Source organism: Stylophora pistillata, chromosome 5, assembly GCF_964205215.1.
Source record: "Stylophora pistillata chromosome 5, jaStyPist1.2, whole genome shotgun sequence".
Lineage (NCBI taxonomy): Eukaryota > Metazoa > Cnidaria > Anthozoa > Scleractinia > Pocilloporidae > Stylophora > Stylophora pistillata.
In genome coordinates, this window is record NC_142523.1 from 14,957,924 (window position 1) to 14,982,923 (window position 25,000).

General features: G+C 42.2%; 2 pseudogenes across 1 annotated transcript in view; both read right to left on the reverse strand.

The window, feature by feature from the left end:
• LOC148730461 (uncharacterized) overlaps positions 1 to 25,000 on the reverse strand; it is a 72,928-nt pseudogene that overhangs the window by 23,901 nt on the left and 24,027 nt on the right. The gene's annotated exons all lie outside the window — the stretch shown is intronic.
• LOC148730465 (uncharacterized) lies at positions 16,710 to 17,825 on the reverse strand (annotated as a pseudogene).

Genomic DNA, 25,000 nt, shown 5'->3' on the forward strand with positions numbered 1-25,000 from the left:
ATGGAAACTCTGGGATAAATCACTTTTTGTCTGTCCTGCAAATTCTGGAAACTTTCCAATGAGATTTCATAATGGTGTTATAGATGAATGTTAAAATGTGATACAATTTGCATCGTAGGCTGCCCCAAAGATAGATGTAGGTTAATAGTATTTACATTGTTTTCTGTTATGACAATTTTGGAGTTGCTTTGTGATCATTGAAAATATATAAGGATTAAATGCTTAGGTGTGTCAACATTTCTTGTGGTTCATTTAAAAATTAATGGTTAGAGTTCTTTGATCACATTTATAAACAAAAACTGATTATGTTTCTAAAGACCAGCAGACAAGACAAATAATAACTCCAACATGACTTGTAAATAAAAAGAATAAAGCAAATACAATAGCACTTACGTTTTTATTTAGATTAAGATCATCATTAAAATCACTCATAATCATCAGTGTGATGAACTACATGTGTTCATAATCAATCCATAGTCATATGCAACATTAACAAAACAAAAACGCTTACAATGATATGTAACAAATATTAACAATTTCTCACAAAATATGAAAAATCACATAAAATGTTCAAAAATGTCATTTAATATTAACTATGTATACAATTTTTTAAAAATAACTATAACATCTAGTGTGTCGCAGTCCTTGGCACACAAAAGTTGAACAATCTTTATAACAATTTTCACATTAACAATGTTATAAGGAAAAACAGAAACAAGCCTAACATCCAAATCTCTACCGTTCCAAAGAAGGATGTAATCATTTTGTGACCTTATTTAGGTCTAGAGAGCAACTAGATAGCAAAATGCCTTAAATCTTGTGTTTATAAGTTTTATTCTATCTTTACTCTCAAGGTTATTTTTGTTAACAGTCGGCGGATAACATCCTTCTTCCCCTACAAAGACCGCCTAATTCGTTCCCAAAGGTCAAGGGTGGTTTACAGAGCAAGTTGTTGGGACTGCAGTGATTTCTACATTGGCAAAACAAAGCGATGACTGATGGATAGAAAAACTTAACATTTTAAAGCATTTTCCAAACATAAGCACTCGTCAGCTATTGCCAATCATGTTATGACTACTGGTCATATTATTAAATGGGATAATTTTGAAATCCTCGCGTTGGGGAAAACCGACTAACATTGTAATAATAAGGAAACCTTGTTTATGCAAGAATTGAACCCAGCTTTGAATGCTAACCTCACCAGTGAGATGTTGTCACTTTATTAACGCATCACTACTATTTTTAGTTTTACCCAGATTGCTTGCTATTTTTGTTTTGAATATAGATAGCTTTTCATCTTTTAACGGTTACTTTTGAAAATGTATGTTGTGACATACCAAACGTCAAGTCTGTTTCTAATAAAATGCATTCCTTCACCATGTTTATAACCGCCTTCTGTGTTTTTTTTCTTATCAATCTTCGATGGCCAAAGAACAAGAGTCTCTATGAATCTTTAGAACACTTCATTTTATAATTATTAAACTGACCAGTTCCATTCATGACCATTGTTATGGTTTGAAATCCTTGTAAATATACCATAATATTGTATTTAAACCTAAGTTTCAAAGTGATTTTACTCACCCCAATCTACAAGAAGCCAGAATTTACTCTTCAAATCTCAGTTTTACAATTTTGCACTATTATTTCAAAATAATTGTCTAAAACCAATTTTTAAATATCACGTAACAACAGAAAAGGAATTTGGCCAGTTCAAAGTCATTCCAAAAACTGTACATTTAGTGTTTAAATTGTGGCTATTCTAATGGAACATTTGTTGAATGCTGAGAGAAACAATTGGACTAGAAAGAAAGATCCATTTAAAATAAACTACGAAGGTTAAAATGGCAGTGGCTCCCATGTCTAAATCCTAACATTAAAATCTTAACAAAAAATCAAAATCATGAATCTATGTAATGAATTTATAAAGCAGTGTCCTATATCTGTATCAAAATCATGAATCTAATAATTTTATAACAAATGTAAACAACCATAGTGTCCTAAACCAAAGCAAAAGACCATGCAGCTCCTTCTTTCATCACCTTTGTAAACTCTTTTGCAAGTTCAGGATATGACTCGTAGGTGCATGGTAATTGCAACATGGGTCCACAGGTATGGACAACTGGACACCTTGCAAATCCATCATCACAAGAAAACTGGACCTCAATAGATTGACATGTGATAACATCACTTCCTGTACAGAGGTGAAGAAACCTTTGCAGAGATTTCCCCTCAAGTGATTTGACGAATCTCTTGAGGTGATCAAAACTGTGGTGCCCTTGCTCACTTGATGGTTCAGCCTTGAACAACTTGATTACCTTCTTTGGAGTTGGTTGCTTGGCATCATACAATTCCTTGATCCCTTCTTTGGACTTGAAGCTGGGATCTGACTTTAGATGTGCTACTATTGGTGACCAACAATTAAGAGTGTACCTTGGCTTTTGTATAAGCTCTTGATGAGACAGCTCCAGAACAATTTTGAATGTCATTTTCATCAATTTGAAAAGCTGCAGTTTCACTTGACCCAGCAGCAGGCTGACTCAGGTCTCTTGGGTGGTTTGAGGTGTTTGTTGATTAGTGGCTTGGGTGTTCTGAGCTGTTGGTTGACTAGTTGCTTGGGTTGTCTGAGCTGTTTGTTGACTAGTGGCTTGGGTGGTCTGAGCTGTTGGTTGACTAGTTGCTTGGGTTATCTGAGCTGTTTGTTGTCTAGTTGCTTGGGTGGTCTGAGCTGTTGGTTGACTAGTTGCTTGGTTGTCTGAGCTGTTTGTTGACTAGTGGCTTGGGTGGTCTGAGCTGTTGGTTGACTAGTGGCTTGAGTGGTCTGACTGGCTTGTTGACTACCTTGACCATAACCTTTCATAAAAGATATAAATTATTGTTTTGGTTATTACATAAACAGTAGTTCATGGGCAAAGGGAGGGAGCAGGCCCAAGAGGAAGCCTGTACCTAGAATAGGTGCAGAAGGGTGCATACCCAAACCAAAAGGTACACATTTTGGTTTTAAAACTATAGTTATTTTTTGCTCATATACATTCTCAAAGCAATATAAATAACCATGACAACAATCTCCCTTTAAATATAGCAGAAGTCTTCAAAGCAAATCTCAAAAGAACATCAGATAGTGTATATATACACCTGGATGATTGGCTCACAAATTTTGCCAAATTGTCACTTTGATAAGTACTATTTTGATTACCTGCATGACTGCTTGAAGAGACTTGGATGGGCGAGTTAAGGAGGACATCATCATCATCTTCCTCATCTAGTTTATGATAAAATACTAGTGTCAATTTAGGAAAGGTAAATGATGCTCATACCAAGGAACATTGTACCATCTAAATCTGTAAATCACCATTTAAATCTGTAAATGAGAAATCAATAACTTTTTGCAGGCTTGGCCCGCAAATTGACCAATTAGAGTTGACTCTCTGTATAATTAGGTTTTATGCAGGTGAAACACATAAATGACCCAATCACAGGGAAAATAAATAATAAATATTCAACTTTCATGTCCTCTGTGATTGACCCGCATAATACCTCACTATACAGAGTGAAGCCCACAAAAATTCATTGATTTCTCATCTACAGATTTACATGGTGATTTACAGATTTAGATCGTGCAATGTTCTTAGAGACATTTTCCTGACTTACCTTTATCATTTGAGGGATCAATCTTAGCTTTGATCTTTTCTTTGTTGTCCTCTTCTTGGTCCTATCAAGAAGATACAGTATGGATAATAAATGATATAACTATTGAGCCAAATAACAGACAAATGTCCATCGTCTGAATGTCTTTCATGATTTTTACAATTATTTTCTGAGTTTTTATAATTTGAAATATGGCTTTACATTGTATGTGTGCTAGAAAACCATGTTTCTCAGTGTTTATCAAGAGATAGGGTTGAATTTAAAGCATAAAACCAGCATATGCAGATCCAGTTGATTCAAGTATGATTGCAATAGCAAAGGCCAATTATTTAAGTTTTTTAAGGTATTTAAGGCATGCAAGGTAGACACCTTTTGCTCATGGGTCAATCCCAAATGAAGAATACATAACAAATAATTTTACTTATTTTGAATGTTTAAATACCATACCTGTGCAATTTCGGGAATAAGGACTACACTTGGTCTGACATAAATGGGCTTGTTCTTGGATTTAAATAATCTATGGATAATTGCGCCATCAAGACCTTGATTACCGTGACCTAGGACAGGTTTTACCAGAGAATGGTGAACTGAGTGCAAGATCTCAATATCTACCAAAAGAGGAATTAGATCTCCAAAGGCCTCATATATAGTAGTCCCGACTTCTATTTCTGACATCCCCTTGTGAAAACGGATAGCTGTGATCATGTGGCCGCGTTCCGTTAAGAACAGTTTAGTGCTTTGTCTTGGGGCGATAGAATCATGGGGGCCACTAAGAAGAGTCACATCACAGAGAAACGGTGTGTTTGCTGGACGATTCTGGCACCTTGATGTCAAACTTTGACCAATTCTTCGACTGTTTTGAAGGCGCCGGAATCATGAAAACTGAATGGCGTTGTTGCTAGTCTGAACTGTTGAACTTGTTGATGGTGTACTTGTTGTGTTTATGTTCCTTGTACCGCTTCTATTGAAGATCCTTGATACTTCATTATTAATGGCTTGATTACGAGGAATGTCTTTCAGAAAGATCTTGGACAGTCTTTAATAATGACTGTACATCAGCAATATTCTGATCCGCCATGTTAACAATGATTGTTAAAGTGCATGACAAAGTATCAATACCGCTGACCATGTTTCGAAACTAATCGATAATCAATCGCTATTCTCGTCCAGTAAAGTTTTTCTCGTCCATCAGAATTTTTCTCGCCTTATAATTTTTTTCTCGGGCATAAAAAAGTTTTTCTGGTACAGCAATCTTTTTTTATGGAAGTACAAAACCTGTATCTCATCCAGTAAAACTGTAACTCGTCCAGTGAAATTTTAAACGCGTACTATGATATTTGTAACTCGTCATGTAAACTTCTTTTCACTATACTTTAGTCCTGTCCGGCTTGCCATAAATTCCACAGGTTTCGCTTGATAAGTCCCAGGACCTTATTTGCCCTAGATGTGATTGTTTCAATGTGTGGTGACCACCTCATTTTGTTATCAAGCATTACCCCCAGATAAGAGTGAGATTCCACTTTTTCTAGGATTTTTCCACAGAATACGTATTCTAGCTTTGGTGGGTATCTCTTGGTTGTAAAACACACGATCTTACACTTTGAAGGATTAAATTCCGTCTTCCACATTTGTTGCCAGTCTTCTAATCTATACAAGTCCTCTTGGAGATCGGCTGTGTCTTCATCACAACAAATTGTCCCATATAACAATGCATCATCAGCAAAAAGTCTAACGGTAGATTTAAGAGTATCAGGTAAGTCATTTATATACATTAAGAACAGTAGCGGTCCTAAGACTGTTCCTAGGGGAACGCCAGATGTCGTAACTACAGGGGCAGATGATGCCCCCTCAATTACCACGGATTGGGTACGCTGTATTAGGAACAATTCAAACCAGTTAAGTAGTGGGCCACGAATTCCATAATAATTAAGTTTCTTCAAGAGTCGGCGATGGGGAACTTTGTCGAATGCTTTTGAAAAATCAAGGATTGCAGCGTGAATTGTTTTTTTAGACTGAATAACACTTGCTATGTCATGAATGGTACATATGAGCTGTGTTTCTATTGATCGTTTAGCTCTAAAGCCATGTTGACAACCAGTGAGCACTCTATATCGTGAAAGATGCGTCATAACATGGCTATGTACAATACACTCAAGTACCTTTGATGCAATGCAGGTAAGTGATATGGGCCCATAATTTCAAGGATCCGATTTCTTTCCTTTGTCGTGAATAGCGCATACGTTGGCGTGTTTCCATTAAATAGGCACAGTTCCGGTATGAATACAATCTTGATATATGTCAGTAAGGACCTTTGATATTTCATAGGCATTTTCCTTTAAAAACTAGGGTGGAATTCCATCCGGGCCATACGCGTTATCTGCCTTCAACTCGCTAAGTTGCTTTTCAACTCCACGGGTTGTGATTTTTATTGTTCCAATAGTCGGGATAAGGCTTTCGCCAAGGTCTGGGATATTCTCTGATTCTTCGTTGTTGAAAACACTGGAGAACTGGCTATTTAGCACTTCGGCCTTAGCTCTTGGTTCGGTGAGCATTTCATTTCTAACTTTGAGGTCCTGGGTATCTGTACCCTCTTTTCCTAGTTTTTATGATCTGTGACCATAAAGCCTTCAGGTTTTGTTTTATGGAATCAGGGAGAAAGTCAGAAAGATAATTGTTCCTGGACTCATTCAAGTTCTTATGTAATTGTTTCCTGACTGATTTAAATTTATTCCAATCGGATTTGCTTCCGGATTTCTTCGCTCTGTTGTATAGCCTTTGCTTTTTCCTTGTGTGTCTTCTTAAGCTACGGTTAAACCACGGTAGGTTATAGCGTGAGGTAGTAAACTTGTGTGGTATACAGGAGTTCGTTCTTCATTTCTATAAAGTCATTCGCAAAGTCTTGTAATTCTTTCTTTATATGGGTGGTATCTGCCCTTTTCCTCATATAAATCTTGCGTCTCACTGGCTTTTTCTTTCAACATGCTAGGTTCACTTGAAAAAGAATTATATCGTGATCGCTTATTCCCGGGATTACCCTAACATTGTTGATTATATTGACATTATTTGTCCACACAAGATCGAGAATGTTATCATCTCTAGTAGGTTCCTTTATTAGTTGGGGTAAGTCTATGTTCATCGATGATTTCAAGTAACTGTTCAGAATTGAAGGAGCAATTTGTCAGTTGAAGGTCATTCCATTTAAGGTCTGGGGTGTTGAAATCTCCCGCCACGATTACATTGCTAGTATTTAATCCATCACCTAATTTGAATAAGATGAGTTAAATTCATGTAGACTGCTTATATCAGTCTTGTTTGGGCGGTAGAAGGAAGCGAAGAATAGAGATTTTGATCTTTTATTTTGGATCTGACATTGGGTCCAAATAATCTCACAATTTGTATTCAAATCATCGCGATGAGTAATGATAATGTCTTTCTTCACTGCTTGGAAAACGTCACCATGGTTGTCAGATATGCGGTCTTTTCGATAGATGTTATAATTATCTGGGAAGATTTCGCTGTTCTCAATATCTGGGTGTAACCAGGACTCATTGCCGAGAATTATATCTGGTTTGTATTGATCAACGATTGCAGCAATATCGGCGACTTTGTTCTTGATGCTTTGACAATTTACGGCAACGCAAGTTAATTTGCATTTTGTATGCTTCTGATTTGTCCTTAAGGTTTGCTCACATTCTTGACATTTTTGCGACTTCTTTGGGCCTGGGTTTGCTTCAGTGTCTCCACAACGTATAAGAGAAGGACGAAAGCAGGCACAACAATTTATATAATATAAGCAAGGGCAGAGAGATCGTTTGCTTCGCTTGGCGTAGATAATGAGAGAGGCTTTGTTGTTGTTGTGTTCCTCAGGGACGAAAGGAGCTTTGTTGTTTGTTTCTCTAGGAGTGTCGTACACACTCAAACATATGCAAATGTCCCATGTGCTGGAGTTTTGATGATCCCAACTTGAAAGAAAGCACGGCAAGAAACATTCATTCGCAGAGCCATGGTAGAGACTTTCTTCCTTTAAGTAATCCAAGACGAAGCTCTGGGTGCTTACAAACCTTTGTACATCGTCAATTTCCCTAGGAGGTCTTAATATGAGTGGAAAACAGGAAAATAAGATGGAGCGCAAGAGAATGTGACTGGGAAGAACTGGAATAATTGAGAGCGGACGATAGTTTGAACAATCAAAGAGTGAACCGTTTTTAAAAAGAGGAGAAACTTTGGCCATTTTCCAGATTTCTGGAAATGTGTTCAGCAAAATGGCAGTGAGAGAAGGAGTAATTAATGTAGCCGTCATCTTTAAACAATAGCTGTTAAGACCATCAAGACCAACAGCCTTTCCAGGAGAGAGTTGAGAAAGTCTGTCAAGTACAAAAGAAGACATAACAGGTGGAATAACAATAGAATTGTTAATAGGTAATTTAGACTGGATAAATTCATGGAGAAAATTCCAATCAGGAGGAGAATCGAGAGGGTGTAACTGAACAGTTGAGGTAATATTGGCAAAGTGAGAATTGAACAAGTTGGAAATATCAATGCTCTTACTATAAGTTATGCCATTGACAGTCAGGTGATTAGGGAGCTTGGAATAATTAGTTGGAGCTATATAACGAATTATACTCCATAAATGTCTAGGATTATCAAGATTAAACTTGATAGATTCCTGAAAAACATCACTCTTTGATTGCCGAATAAGATGTACAACGCGATTACGGGTTAAACGATATTCACGCCCGTGTATCTCAGTATTGTGTCTGACAGCTAGTGCATGAAGACAACTACGCTGTTTAATAGCGTCATAAATAGAATTAGATTACCAATCAGGCTGAAACTTCCTTTTAACACGGTGGGTGTTAATTGGCAGATGGGTGTTAAGAAGACTATTGAAAAGACAATGCCATTGTTCTAATGCCTCATTAACAGCAGAATACAAGTCTAATGTATTCCATGGAATGCTGTCCTAGTCAGACAAAAGATTATCAACATTGAGGTTTTTTGATCAGTTGATCATTGACATAATCATGTCTATAAACAAAACTCTAAGCACAAATTGTCACGTCTTCCCCTTTCTTAAAACAGTTAGAACAGCGAGCCCGATCCACGCGGTCATTCAGTGAGAGCTAGTTATCGCCAGTTTGATAGTCCTGGTGCCACACTGGTGTTCTCACAGCCTGTCCTGATCTTCGGGGCTCTGGAACAGCTGGTGTAGTGTCTCCAGACACTACTGGGATCGGTCCTTCAGGCTGAGCGTGCACCATTGCGCCGTCTTCCATCGTAGGCAATTCGTCAGGAACTACTTCCTCTGCAGCCGGATTTGGGCCCGCATTCTTCAAATGTCTCCGGTTCCTCCTATAGACTCCTGCTCCCACCTGGACCTCATAACTCCTCGGGCCAGCCAGCCTAGTGCAAGTGCCAGCACTCCAGGTCTTCTCACCTGGCAGGCGCATATGGATGGGCTCTCCTATTCTAATGGGCGGCAGGGTCTTCGTCTGTCTGTCATAGTAGTGCCGCTGACGCTCCTTGGCACCAATGAGCCTGCGCGTCTCCTCTTCTGTAGAATACCTTGGCTGCAGTAGTGATCCAGCAACTGGAAGCAGTGTGTTGCATTGTCGACCCATCAGACGGTGTGCTGGGCTGGTCCCAATTCCAGCAGTTGGCGTGTTCCGCCAGTCGAGTAGGGCTTGGAATTCGGACACTCCTGATGCTTTGCACTTCGTGAACAATCGCTTGATTGTCTGTACAACGTTCTCTGCCTTGCCATTAGATTGGGCGTAGCTTGGTGACGAGGTCCGGTGTTCAAACATCCAGGTCTTGGCAAGCACCAGGAACTCTGTTGTGCTGAACTGTGGCCCATTATCTGTTACCAGGCAATTGGGGATCCCAAACCTGGCAAATATAGCCTTGAGCTCTATGATGATTGCTTGCGACATGGTTGAGCTCAAACGGGCTACCTCTATGTAGTTACTGTGGTAGTCACTGTAGTAGTCACTGACCACCAGTAGTGTTCGTCCGTCCAGGTCGCACAGTTATTATGCAATACAGGACGCCATATTGGATGAGAACTCGTGTGTCTTTATTGAGTAGTCCAGAGTGCATCGCGCACCCTAACATCTCCCTTCCTTCTTTTTTTTTTTTTTGTTTTTTTTGTTTGTTTTGTTTTTTTTTTGTTTTTTTTTTGTTTTTTTTTGTTTTTGTTTTTTTGAAACTATAACTGAACAAAACAGTCAGTGACGGGTCGGCGAAAAAAAGTCTCCGCCACAGCTAGGGGGAAACAACAATGCCCCCAAATGAAGAGTGTCTTTACGCACATCGAGCAACGAAGGGGGAAGGAAAAAAAAAGAAAAAAAATAGAGGGAAAAAAAACAAGGTTAAACTGAACAGTAATAAAATGAATCTCCAACAGCAACAGTGTCATTGATGGTTAGTCGGGGAGGTAGTTATAAGTTCAAACGGATAGGGGGTTTGCAAACACGACCCAAACAAGTTTTTGTGACAGGTTTGTTTGTGTGGCTCTCCTCGGCGATGGGGCTTGGGCGATGGCATAAGCTTGGTTCGTCGGTGATAGGTGCTAATGGTATTGGAATAGGGTGGTCGGGTGCTTCCACTTCAGCAGTCGGCACTGGCATGGCACTTGAGGTAGGTGGTTGGATTGTGGGTGAAAGAGGTGGTGGGTGGGCTGGTTGAGTAATGTGTGATGGGTGGTTGGCATGGTGGGGATTCTGCTGCCGACGTAGGACTAGGAGGTAGCTTATCTAACCACGACCTTGGGACTAGAGCACCAGGAGGTGGTGGCGCCGCAGGACGCAGGTGTGCTCGGTTCCGTCTGGTTAACCCTGCGGGTGTTTCCACAATGTAGGAGCGTGGGGCCAGAATGGCGGTCACCAGACCGTAGAGCCAAGGTCCAGACTTGTGATGGGGGGATGGTTTGGCGTAGACAAAGTCACCGATATTTAACGAAGGTAGAGGGTTACTAGCAGTTATGTCATAATGTTGTTTAGCCCTAGTTCGCTTAGCCGCGATGGCTCCCTGGACTATGTCAGTAGTATGGTCGCTGGGTAGTAAGAGCTCCGTAGATATAGGTAGGAGTCTGCGGATGCGGCGTCCCATACTCCTCTGTGCTGGACTCAAGAGATGGCCCTCTTGGGGGGTGTTTCTGTATACAAGAAGGGCTTCATGCAGGCCGGTTTTTCCAGACTTTTTCAGGATGCGTTTTACGATTTTTACTGATGCCTCTGATTTTCCATTCCCCTTGGGCCAGTATGGTGAGCTTGTGACATGGTTTGTCTGGTATCTGTGGCAGAGCCGCTCAAAATCGGATGCAATAAATTGTGGTGCATTATCAGTTAAAATCGTTTCTGGAACACCATGTCGAGCAAAATGTGCTTCAGTTTTGGCCACAATAGTGGTAGATAAGGTGTTTTCCAGTTCATCAACCTGGATGAAGTCTGAATAGTGATCGGTTGTGACGAGGTAGGTGCTCGACTCAAACGCACAAAGATCTTGACTGATAAACTGCCAAGGGTACTCTGGTATAGGCTGGGACTTCATGGGTTCCTTGGCATTCTGTAATTGGAACTGTGCGCATTTCCCACACGAGTGGCATGTTTCGCGAATATCAGACTTCATGCCTGGCCAGAAGACAGTGTCCTTACAGAGACGGATGTTTGATTCTGCTCCAAAGTGGGCAGCGTGAGCCTTTTGTAGGATGGCGTTTCTTTTTGCCAGCGGGATAAGTACTTGCGTTCCTTTGTAGATGACCCCATCTTGATGGGTTAGTTCTTCCCTGAAGTTCCAATAGGGGTGTAAGCTGTGGGTAAGTTCCGATTTTCTTGAAGGCCAGCCTGTGGTTATGACCCTGATCAGGTGACAGAGGGTGGGGTCATTCGCAGTTGCAGATATGATGTCATTCAGAGTCTCGGAAGTGACCCTGGGGTTTTTGATGTCGCTGTCGATGTTAAGTCTGAAGATCTCAAAATTGGTCTGTTTTGAGTTGTTGATGGTGGGGAGAGGGGCCCTCGAGAGAGTGTCCGCTAGCATGAGTGACGTGCCTTTCTTGTATGTGGCTTTGATTTTGTACCGTTGTAGCCGCATCAGCATTTTCTGGAGGCGGCGAGGTGCTGAGTGTAGAGGCTTCTTGGATATTGTTTCTAAGGGTTGGTGGTCTGTGTGGACGTTCACTTCGCGGCCGTAAATCCAGAGGTCCCACTTGTCACAGGCCGACACTATAGCAAGGCATTCTTTTTCAATTTGAGTCCAGAGTTCTTCATTGGGGCGAAGGGTGCAGGATGTGTAAGCGACTGGTTGAAGGTCTCCGGAATCATTAGGCTGGAGGAGGGCTCCCCCAAGCCCTCCTTGTGAGGCATCCACTTGGAGGGTGACTGGCCTGTTGTTGTCAAAGTAAGCGAGGCATGGGGCACTGGTAATGAGACGCTTTGCTTGGGCAAAAGCTTCCTGGTGTATGTCTGACCAGATGAAGTCACGATCCTGCTTTGTGAGGTCAAACAGGGGCTTGATCACGGGAGACAAGTTAGGGCAGAAAGTATTCAAGTAGTTCACCATGCCACAGAATCGCATCACTCCCTGCTTATCTGTAGGGGCTGGCATAGCAGAGATGGCCTTGACTTTGTTGGGGTCTGGTGTCACACCCAGGTTGGATATCACATGGCCCATAAAGGTGATCTGTGATAGTTTAAACTGAATTTTTTGCGGGTTGAACTTCAGGTGCTTGTCTCGAGCGCGCTTCACTAGGGCAAGAACATTGAGATCATGATTTCTGTTTGCTTCCTCAACTGTGTCGCCTTGGCCCACGACGAGGATGTCATCAGCTATGCAATACACATCGTGCAGACCCTCAAGGGCCTCATGCATTCGTAACTGAAATTCCTCTGGGGCACAACTAACGCCATAAGGGAGGCGGAGCCAACAGTATCGACCCCAGGGGGTGTGCATGGTGGTGAGCAGACTGGATTCATCTCTGAGCGCAACTTGAGTGAAGCCATTGAGGGCATCGAATATGGAGAATGTTTTATGCTTTTTCCTTGATAAGCGTGGAAGTATTTCCTGTATAGTAGGAATCTGGTAGCGCGGAATTATGATGGCTTTATTCAGCGTTTGGCTGGGATCTAAGCATAAGCGTATTTTGGTGGTGCCATCGGGGCGGGTCTTTTCTCTGACCGTCATGTTACTACACCAGTTTGTGGGTTGGTCCACCTTCTTGAGTTTTCCACATTTCACCATGGCGTCAAGTTGTGCTTTCACTTTTTCGAGTTTCGCCACCGGTACTCAATGGATGCCTGTATGGCAGGGTGTGACTTTAGGGTCCAAAGTCAGATGGACTGGCTGACCCACATTTCCCAGACCCTCAAAGTTGTCTGTGTATGATGTAACCAATTGGGTCTGCTGAAGGTGGCCTGGGTGCAAGTCGGTTGTAGTTGCTGACTGGGGAGGTGTCTGATCTGTGGAGGCCAGATGAATGCGGGGTAGTTTGATGTCTGACGTTGGGGAGGAGAACACTCTGTCTTTGTGAAATTTCAGTAGACCGAGACGTTTGCTGTCTCTACCACTTATGAGGGCGGGTTTGCCTGGGATGCATGCCGAGTCTATTACTTGAAATGCTAGTGTTTCGAAGTGGGAGACGCCCTCGCAGGCTAGACTGACTTTGCCCAATGGGCGAATAGGTTCTCCAGAGTAAGGAAATATCTTGACATGCGAGGGGCGTAGCGGGGCAGTTGCCGATATCTTCCTGAAGACTGATGATGGTAAGGTGTTACAGGATGCGGCAGAGTCTACTTGCATTAGCACTTTTATGTTCTTTTCAGGGCTAACGGAGACTGGGAGCGAGGTGAAGTATTTGTCGTCCTCCATGTTGTCACAAAGAGCAAAAGCTGAGAAAGAGTGGACGACGTAGTCGTCATCATCATCGAGATACGTTGCAGATGCATCGTTCCCTTGAGAGAAGTGGTAAACAGTGTCTGAGCGCCGAGGGGGAGGGTGCTTGGCTTGTTTTCTTTGTTTCTTTTCAAAATCCAACTTGAACTTGTCTTTGGGGGATCTGCAGACCTTGGCAAGATGGTTCTCAGTCATATAACAATTGGTGCAGGAGGTACCTGGTTTGGTCGCTGGACAGTCCTTGCGGGGATGTCTAAGGCCTCCGCACCAACCACAGTTTCCACGACGGGGTGGTGTCGGTTTTGTTGCCAATTGATTGACTTGCTCTTCGAGGTTCGGGTTGGTAGAGTGCATAATGGCTAGGTTGGTGTTGTGAGCTGCTTCCCAGGACTTTGCACGAGCAAGTTGTTCATCGAATGTGTAGGGTGTTTTCCCGTCTTCCTTGTAGTGATGAAGGAGTAGTTCTCTAAGGTCTTTGTTGTGGACTCCTGTGCATAAGCGGTCGCGCATGAGCTCCTGGAGGGAGTCTGTCATCTCGGAATATTTGGATTTTTGGGCAATGCTTCTGATTCGGGTTTCAAAATCTGTGACGGATTCGTTAGGTTTTTGTGTGCAATTGAAGAAAGCTAGTCGTTGGGGCATGACGTTGTCTTGACTGACAAAATGACCCTCTAAACGCTGCTGATATGTCCATGGCTGTTTTTTCTCTTCTGTTGTCATTTTCAGAAGGATTGTGGTATCAAAAATTTCCAAGACATCATCCGGGAGGGCGAGAAAGAAAGCCGCTATTTCGGATTGAGCCTTTTCTGGGACCCAGTGCTCTGGAGTCGTTGGGCTTTTGCTGGCGTCCCTCCATTTTCGCTGTAGCAGGCACTAGGCATTGAATTTCCTGCGCCAAATTCTTACACTGGCTGCTTTGTCTTCGCGGAGCGAAAGGTTTGGTGGCTTGCCTTCGGCCATATTTGGTTCTTACGAGGTCGTTTCTCGGTCAGAGGTCGTCGAGAGTGTACGTTTGAATTAAAACCACGTAGATTCCGTCGCTTGAAGGAGTTAAGGCAAGGGATGGGGCGTAAAGGCAATCCCACTCCTGACACAAAGTTATTATGCAATACAGGACGCCATATTGGATGAGAACTCGTGTGTCTTTATTGAGTAGTCCAGAGTGCATCGCGCACCCTAACAGCACAAGTCAGCAGCCACTTTTGACCAAGGACGCGCCATGAAGTCGTGCTGCATCATGGGCTCCCTTGCTTGTCCCTTGCTGTGTGCCATGCAGCTGTCACATTTCGTGATGTACTCCCGAATCTCTGTTGACATGCGAGGCCAATACAGTGTGTCCCTTGCTCTGCATATGCATCCTTCTATTCCAACATGCGTGGCATGTGTTTTCTCCAGCAGCTCTCTCCTTAGAGCAGCGGGAACCATGAGCTGCGGGCCTTTGAATATCGTCTCCTGGAACGTAAGCTCATGACGGACATCAAAATATGGGCGCGCGCACTCAGGAACCACCTCCCTAGATTCAGGCCACCCCCATAATATGATTCCTCTTAGCATCTGCTGCACTGGATCATCAGCTGCTGCCCGTTTCAGTTACTGCCATCATTCCTTGGTCACTGACAATCCCGCCCGGTGATCTACATCCTCCAGCTCCCTTGCGAACTGGCTTGCGTTAACCTCAGGAAGATATGCTCGGCTGAGCGTGTCAGCAAACAGCATCTCCTTTCCTTTTTTGTACTTGACCTGCAGGTTACACTTGTGGAGACGCATCAGCATCCGCTGCAAATGCTGTGGGGCAGATGCTAAGGGTTTGCTGAAGATTGGCTCCAGGGGCTTGTGGTCGGTCTCCACAGTGACTTGGTGTCTTCCATAAATGTACGCATCAAACCGGTCACATGCAAATACTATCGCTAGGAGCTCCTTTTCGATTTGAGCATATCTTGTTTCTGCTGGTGTTGGCGCCCTTGATGCATAGGCAACTGGTTGTCCCTGCTGCATTAGCATTGCCCCGAGGCCTGACTGGGAGGCATCGCACTGGAGCGTAACCTCTTCCTTGAAGTTGTAGTATCTCAGCACCGGGGTCTTCGTGACCGCTTCCTCAAGTTTCTCAAAGGCTGCTTGATGAGTGCTGCCCCAGACCCAATGTACATCTCTCTGTGTCAAATCTCGTAGAGGCTTGGTGATATCTGATAGGTGTGGGAGGAACTTTGCGAGGTACTGGGCAAGCCCCAGCAGTCGCTGTACTGCCGCTTTATCGGTAGGTACTGGCATCTCCGTCATGGCTTTGACCTTTGCTGGGTCGACTTGGAGACCCTTATCGGACGCCACGTGGCCAATAAACAATACCTCTGACTGCCCAGCTTGATCTTCTCTGGATTTAGACGCACATTACGCTCGTCACATCATTCAAGAAACACTAACAGATTTCGGTCATGGTCACGCGACATCTCCTCATACGTCTCCCCGTAGCCTACCACCATAAAATCATCCGCCACCACCTCAATGCCAGTCAACCCTTCTATCAATTCATGCATCTTACGTTGGAAAACCTCTGGTGCCGAGGAAATCCCAAATGGCATACGTCTCCAATGATAGCGCCCAAATGGTGTGTGGGAGGTTGTGAGGTAAGAGGATTGTTCATCAAGACTAACATGCCAAAATCTATTGCGCACATCTAAAACGGTGAATACCTTAGCCCCGTGCAAACGTGTCGCCATGTCCTCGATCGTCGGCATCTCATACTTTTCTTGCCGTATCGCACAATTGAGGTCCTTCGGATCAAGGCACACTCGGAGCTGACCGTTCTTCTTGGGAGCGACTACAATTGAACTTATCCACTCTGTAGGCTCAGTCACAGGTGCTAGCACTTCTTGGGTCACCAGGTCATCCAACGTTTCTTTGAGTTTTGGTCGTAATGCCACTGCAACCCGCCTCGGAGCATGTTGAACTGGTTGCACCGTGGGATCCAGCCTGATTTTGTATTCACCATCTAAGTCTCCAACTCCCTCCGTGAACACCTTTGGGAATTTTGTCACTAATTCCTCTTTGGATAGCACTGTGTCCTGAGCCTGTACGGCGTACACTGGGGCAGTACCGGTCTCCTGCTTGTTTAGGTGATCATTGTCCTGATACACTACGACTCCCATGCCAATGCACGCCTTGCAGCCAAGTATGGGTCATATGTCATTGTTGTCCACAAGACAGCAGTCTAGTAAGAACGATGAACCATTTCTCCATAAACGGAAGGGTAATCTGCCAATGACCTTTACCCTGGAGCCCCCATATGCCACCAGCGACATTTCCACTCTTTGAACCTTTTCTAACTTCTCATCCTTTGATGCTTTCTTGTATATGTGCAAGGGCAGAACGTTGCACTGAGCACCCGTATCTGGCTGGAAACGTATAAAACAGCCAGACTCAAGCTCGAGTGTCACTAATTGTGAGTCATCCAGCTTTACGGTCGACACTTCCTCTGCTTGATACATTTCCTCTGTGTCTGGCTCGCAGTCATCCACAACTTTCACTTCTTGACGAAATTTGGAGGCGAAATGACTCCTTTTTCCACAGGCATGGCAGTCCCTTCCTTGGGCTGGACACGATTCCCGATTTTCCGGATGTCTGAATCCACAGTTCTTGCATTCTGGACCTTTGCGTTAATATTGTACTCTGCGACGTGGAGGCCGTTTGTTTTATTCGCTTCCCGCTCAGGATCGCTACGGCGCATTTCGTTCACGTCGGAACCTCCGATTTCTCCGACCATCTTCATTTGCGCCCGCATGCTTTCCGCTGCTCGGCAGATCTCGTCGGTTTTCACGAGTGTTAGTCCTGCCTCTCGCAAAAGTCTCTCTCCCATCATTAATCCCGAATATTAGTCTGTCCCTAAGAATTTCATCCGGCATGATTGTGTTAAAATCACATCCTTCAGGAAGCTTCCGAAGAGATGTCTTGTAGTGATCGTACGACTCACCAGCTTCCTGCATTCGCTGATTAAACCGGTAACGTTCGAACGGGACATTTCTTCGTGGCTCACAATACTCCGCGAATTTCTGGAGAACGGGCTCGATCTTCTGGTCTTCGCCTTCGCCCCAACCTATAAACGTAGAGTACACGTCTCTTGCTTCTCCCCCAATTACAGTCAATAGAGTGGCAACCTGAACAGGCTCGGCCTTTTTGTTGAGTTCGGTCGCCAAAGCATAATTCCGCCATGCCAACTCAAACTTCTTCCACTTCTCAGAGGCGCTGTGGTCGTGTATGTCCAACGGCGGCGGGGGAAGGGAAAATCCTGAGGCCATTGTAGTCTAGCAATCGTCTAAGGTACTAACACTGGAGATTAGTCACCGCTGCCACCATGTAAGACGCAGAGGTTTAGGCTTTGAAACAGCTTTTATTCGGCACATAAAAAACCACGGCTAACCGCACATGCTTAGCAAAAACAAAGACCCGATGTCTCGTACGTGCAAAGTTCATATATGTCGAACGGTGTCCGATGTCAGCACGTGGCTGCATGGCGTGACATTACCTTATGTAATGCCATTCGATAATCATGTTTATAAACAAAACTCTAAGCACAAATTGTCACAGTGATGGGTAAATGCGATGGAACATATATCAGTAAACCACCTCCTTTTTTGTTTGCACGATCTTGGCGATGATTGTCATAGTTATTTACTTGTAACAATGCGTCAGGCCAAGAATGATCAAGATGGGTTTCGGTTAAGCCAAATATCAGGTTGGATCTGTTATTTGTCAGCCATGATGCAGAATTCAAGATCAATTTGATTTCATCGAGCTTATTTTCAAGTGATCAAATGTTATAGTGGCAAACGTTTAGCGCCTTACGAGGAAGGCCAAGCGAAGAGTAAACAGAAGCTACGTTCGAAGTGATTTCAGGTCCAGGATTTTTTGCAATGTCCAGGAAGATAGTTATATCAGTTGGAGGTTTGTGCCCAGGTATGTACAAGCTAGTTAGACCACGGCGTGTCCAACGAACGACTGTAGATCTTGATCGATACAAGCCAAGCTTCGATAGCTTAAATTTTCCCGCGGACAATCGGAATGGAAAAGCTTTGAGATTATTTTTAGAGACATCTCTACACATCAGTTTGAATCCAGAGATAAAGCTACTGACCCTGCCAAGTTGCGGATGTTTACCATCATGAGAAGAAATGCCCCAAGGAGTGATCAAGTAAAAAACTATAAGAGCTCGAGTCAGCGTGACCGTGATCTTGAAGTTGACAATGTGTCTACCATTGAAGTGTATTTTTGCTAGATAGAGCTCTTTTCAGTTTCAACATGTGGAAATATATATCCCCGTAACTTGAAATATAATTGAACATTTGCCACAATATTCCTTAACCAAACAACTTGATCCTCTATGGAAACTAACCTAACATAACAACTTGATCCTCTGTGGCAAGTAACTTAACATAAGAACTTGATCCTTTATGAAAACTAACTTAACCAAACAACTTGATTCTCAAGGAATCTTGTGAGGATATGGAACAAAATTTGTTCAAAATTGACTTTATAGGAAGACATACCTTTTTACAGGGACTGAGCTATTCTTTTTGCAGTTTTGTCTGCATTCATATCTTGCTTCCCTGCTTTCAGTAACAACAATTTTAAATCATCTATGGGCATATCTGCTAAAGGGACAGGGTGGTTTGTTTTTCTAAGATAGCTTTCTAGTGCATCATTAAAACATGTGTAACTGTGCATTCCCTTGTCAGTTTTAACAAGGACATGACATACAAGTTTGGTGTTTAACAGTGGTGACAACGAAGTAACCTTACAGTGTGGACATACTATGGTTTCTTCCTTAGTAAGGTCTTCTGGAAGGGAGTGATTGCAGACAAGGCATGATATATTTTTCTTTATTTCTATCCCTACGCACTGTCCTGTGAGGTGGTTCTCTTGAAGACCTGGTGTATTTGTATTGGCATCTGTAATTTCCTCTACCTCTTTTACAACTGTGGCTTCGTTAGTGTTTACAAATTTTGTGTCGTTAAAGGAACTAGCCTGAGGATCAGGCTCTCTAGGGGAGAAGAAGGGAGGGGAGAAGGAAAAGGAGAGCCTGACACAAAGCCATATCGGAAGCCGTTCCATTCGCTTAGATTTTGAATGGACTTCTGATTGGCCAATATAACAATAGATGATTTACCGAGGTAAAAATTTTTTTCTGCATGATCAGACTGCCATTTTGAGATTTGACACTCAGCCAACTTTTTCGTTTATGAGACCTGATTTTGCCTTGATGTGAATTGTAATGACCTCTGCAGTTAAAGAAGAAGACTTTGAAGTAGCCTTTCAAACTGCATTGCAGTTTTTTCCGGGTATCATTCCGAAGAAAGAGCAGATTGAGTGTATCAAAACTTTAGTTGTCGATCGGCGAGAAGTTTGTGGTGTTCTTCCAACAGGATTTGGAAAAAGTTTTATTTACCAAATTCTTCCAAAGATTTATTTCAATTTATGGAAAGCAAAACACGGGGAAGAGAAAACCTTCAAGATAATTGTAGTTAACCTGCTCGAGTTGATTCGAAATCAATAAACTTTGCACACTTGGGATCAAAGCTGTTGCTCTTGAAACGTGTGATAAAAAATCACTTCAAGGTGCTAAAATAATTTTTGGAAGCGCTGAACATTGGATGCTGGAAAAGCAGAAAAACGGGCTTAAAACAGGTGTCTTAAGAAACGTTTCTGTGTTAGCGATCGACGAGGCACACAGTCGAAACATGGTGAGTTGGTAGAGCTTGTGGCCTCATTAATTTTTGTTAAACTTGTGGCCTTAATGGGTCGCCATTGTAATTTGCAGCAGAAGGTCCTTGACTATAGGTATTAAGTTCTTTACGAATTTATTGAATGAGCTCTTTGACAAGCTCTCGCCGAAATGGTGGAAAACTCAAGGCAGCATTAGCGGCGGCACAATAGTTTCCCTTGAAAACAGTCTTCCTCATACTACTCTCGCTCTTATCCGCACAACTTTTCTCCAAAACTCTCGATGAAGCTGGATTGCCAACGAAGACCTGCATGAATAAAAAATACTCTGCGTAAGGAAAACATCGAAAAGAATTATAAAATCAATGAATGACTTTGCACCTTAACCAGCGGCGGTTGTTTTGTTATTTCTGGCGGAGGTTCTGCTGAAAGATTCATAAGGCTTGAGATATGGTTATCGATGTCATCATAGATATTTTGCTGTATACTTTCTCCACCAAACAGTTGTTTTTTGTTTAGGAAGGAAAGACGAGACCATCTTGCAAGGGTTTTCGTTTTGCAGTAAGAGGAATCCCGGTTGGCGTTCTGATCGAAGTTATCCTCTTCGATCTCAGCGGAGTAGACCTCGTAATTTCGTCCTCGTGACTTCTACTTGAGCAAAGTGCTTCTTTAATGTCTGTATAGGCTTTATAACAGTTCACTATCTTTCGGGCACAACGTTTGCAAAGAGAACCAGTTTGTTGACTTGTTTGGATGACGCATATACCGACAGTCTGCAAAACATCTGATAATACAAGTTCTTTTACGCCCAATATCTTACAAAATTCTCCATTTGAGGTTGAGGAAAGTAAAGGAATCGTTGATGGATTTACTCCGTACTTAACCTTGAGATTTTCTGTGCAAAGATCGCAAATGATCAGCTTGCCGCTAGAAGTTGACGGCAACGTTTTCACACGCACAACATTTTCGCGCAAGTTTGACAGACACGTCAAATTCATAATAGACCGGAAGTAATTCTGATTGGTTTAGATTTATAGTCACGCATCACGAATTCCTAGGGGGGCGGAATGGCTTCCGATATGGCTTTGTGTCAGGCTCTCCTTTCCCTTCTCCCCTCCCCTCCCCTTCATAAAACCCCCAGAGAGCCTGATCCTCAGACTACAAAGGAACGTACGGTTACATTTAATTTGCAGCAAATAGCTTTTACCTGCTGAAACTTTGTCAATAGTGTCTTCCCAAAGTATTAATTTAATGGAATTTGTGCAGTCAGCTACCATACACTCAACTTTGTAGTAGGTTTTGTCGTTCTTGACGATGGCTTATTTGTCTAGTTGTTTTGTAATGACTTTAACTTTGAGGTCAATTGGCTGATAAATAGGTGCCTCCAGAGCTTCTTCACAGGTGTGAAGCTTGTTGTAAAATTTGTCATTGTAAGGAAATGCAAGAATTGTGGAGTGGAGTTTGGCACTTTTGGAAAGGGTATATTCTTCCTTATCAGAGAACAGTCTCTTAGTGTGCTTTCTTGTTCCAATTATTTTGGTGGGGTACTTCTTTTCAAAAGGTTGTTGTAATGTTGGTCTCTGCTTTGGAGAGCAACACACCAAATGGGCACTTTCGTTTTCACTAGTTTGTAGACTACAATCAAAGAAATTTGTTTGCGACTTTGTTGCATTTTTGATGGGACTCAGCTGATGAAGATACCCCTCGAGGGCTAGAAAATAGAAAAGAAGCTAAAATTAGTTGAAAATTAAAAGAAACTGTTTAATTAACATCCAGTTATGAGATAGATATGAGATACACTGTAGATCTGATAAATTTATTGTTCAGTATGCCATAAGGAGGTACAAAACTTGGATCAGACTGGAGTGGATCACCTAATTTTGCATGGTTAAATCACAGGCAGCCCAAGCTCACTAGTAGAAAGGCAGACGTGACTCTTACAGTGTTGTGCAACGTTTTATATTTATAAAGGTTTGTATTGGATGCTATTGGTTTACCTTAAAGAGAGAAAAAATGTCTGGATTTGAAATAAAATAGACTTACTTAATTGCCTTGTTGTTTTCTTTGTTGATTACCAGCATCTCAGGTGATTTTGAACTATAATTACTTTTATTGTTAAATCTTTCTCCTTTTCAATTGGACCTAAGTCTTCCTTAGCCCCGATGACTTGATCCTCTAACAGGGTTTTACATTCTGTATCAGACTCTCCTTTCTTCGCCCTTGTTTAACAAGACAAGTCTGATGAAAAAGGTAGATTAATTAGGGTTAGAAATTTGATAGAATGATGCTGTTCTAGATATCGCAAGTGGACATCAAATAGATGTGAAAAGTTACAAGTGCAGTTTGTTTGAATTAACATTGTGAATTAAAAGATGTCTACACTGTCATTGCTAAGATTCTCGTGAATGACGAGTTGCTTTATCGTACCACCGTTTTAATTTATAGCAGTCAGAGTGGGATTGCCTTTTAACCTTCATACCTTGTTTGAACTGTGATCGGCGAGGAGCCAAACATTGCATTTAGAAACAGCCTATTTTTCCCAAGGTCCTTTTCCACAGGCACCGAAATGTGCGACTTTCAAACCCAAACAGTGGACTCGAAATATCCTTTGGAATTCCGATTAATGACTGTTACGGTAGCAACTATCTAGTTTGACAAGATGTGTCGCGAGTCAAGAGGGAATGTATTTTACAGAGTCAAAAATCCAAACTTGGAGATGGTTAAAGATCCAACAGGGTTTATTTCATGTCAGCAAAGTAGATTCAATGATACTCGTAAACTGTAAATAAGGACTGCAAAATGCAACTTAATATAGAGCTAAATGAACTTTTAACAAAGATAATGACGCAAACTACTCCGTTGATATTTGGGGGCAGAACTCTTTTATTACATTAGACAATGTTCTGTACATAAAAGATTCCAAACGAAGATGAGGTGCTTCACAACAAGTTAAAATAATCACGTAAGGCGATTCCATAGACAAAAGACATCGTCGATATATGTCTTTCAAACTAGCGGTTTGATTTCGCTCCTGCATATTATCTCTTTTTCTATTTTTGCCATGAAGATATTGGCAAAAGCCACGGCCATTTTTGTTCCCATCGCCGTTCTGTGGGGTTTTAGATAATGTTGTCTATTGAACTGAAATGAGTTCTCTTTGAGTATTAGGCAGAGCATTTCTCTCAAGAAATTAGTGGGGATCGGTAAATTACTTTTATAGAAGTCTTCGTATGCTTTGCATATAGTCGTTATTCCCTCTTCTTGAGGAATGTTTGTGTATAAGCTAGTTACATCCATTGAGGCAAGGATTGTATTCTTTGGCAGTTTTGTTTATTCGATAAGATTAATAAAGTCTTTTCAATCTCCAAGATAGGATTCTTGTTGTTGTGTTATCGGCTGTGAGAGGCGGTCGACAAAGCATGAAATTTTCTCTGTAGGGCCATCACACCCAGATATTATTGGTCTTCCTACCAAAGTAGGTTTGTGGATTTTGTTAGTGTGTAGAATTCTGGAATTCTTGGCAGGTTTGGTATTTGGGAGAGCCATCTAGATGTCATTTCATCGATGTGGCCTGCTGTGAGCATGGATGATATTAGTTGTTTAATTCTTTCAGCTGTTTGCTCAGCCATAGATTTGTCTAGGGGCCTGTAGTTATGAGGACCGTTTAACAGAGTTTGGCCCTCTTGAATTTTTTGCTCTTTGCTCATTATTACTCTGGTGGTTCCTTTCTCTGCTTTCTTCAAATCAATAGTTTTGTCACGCGAGAGGTTCTGTAACGCATGTCTTTCGTTGGTTAATAGGTTGTCTTTCGGCCTCTTTATAGGAGTGTTTATTAGTTCGAGATTGACCTCCTCTAGGAAGGTTTCTAAGGCCGCTGATCTTTGAACGGATGGTTCCCATGTGGAGGCGCATTCGTCTTGCAAAAAGGTTAAAGTCTTTTAAAAGATTGCGCCATATAAAGTTTTCATTTGTTGCGGGTGTGGGAATAAACTTTAAGCCCCTTGAAAGCAATTTTATCTCTGCGAATGTCAAATCTTTATCTGACAGGTTCTTAATATGTTCTTTGCGTGACTGGATTGCTGTTTCTGAATGATTTCTATGTTGCTCCCTTTTTCTCTCTGTTTCCTTTTGTGGTTTCTTAGAATTCTATTTGGGTTGGTTTCCCCGTTATTTTTATATTCTGAAGAGCCTGAGAATTCACAAATATATGGTTTAACTTCTTTATTCTTTGTTTGGGCTCTTAGCGTCACAAGGAGTTTGTCGACTTCCGTCATTTTAGCTTCGAGTTCTGTGGCCAATTTGTTGATATCGCTCTGTTTTGAGCAATTTGGAATTGTGGCCAAAGGTTTTACATTCTTGGTGAATTGTTTTTCGTTTCTCTTCTGGTTTCTAGTTTGTTCTAGTTTTCTGAGTTTTCTTGTCAGTGTCTCTATGCGCCTGTGATAAAATTTGACCAGCGCTCGCACAAAATCGTGTTCTGCCCGTTTTCTGATTGAGACTACATCCGACTTGAATTCTTCGTCGGGCAGGATGCTTGCTTTCACATTGTAACGGACGCTTTTTGGGCATGTGCCTTTCTCGAGATGAGCTTGCAAGGGTTCAATAGAGTTTCTCGATCTTTCTATCTTTTCCTTTGTCAAGATATGTTTGTGGCTGATTCGGGTGTTCTTAGGTTCGTTACTGGTTTGTGTCCTTCTTTCGTCATATTGGGGACGTTTCGTTCCTCTAGCCCGGTTGTAATTTTCTTTGTGGC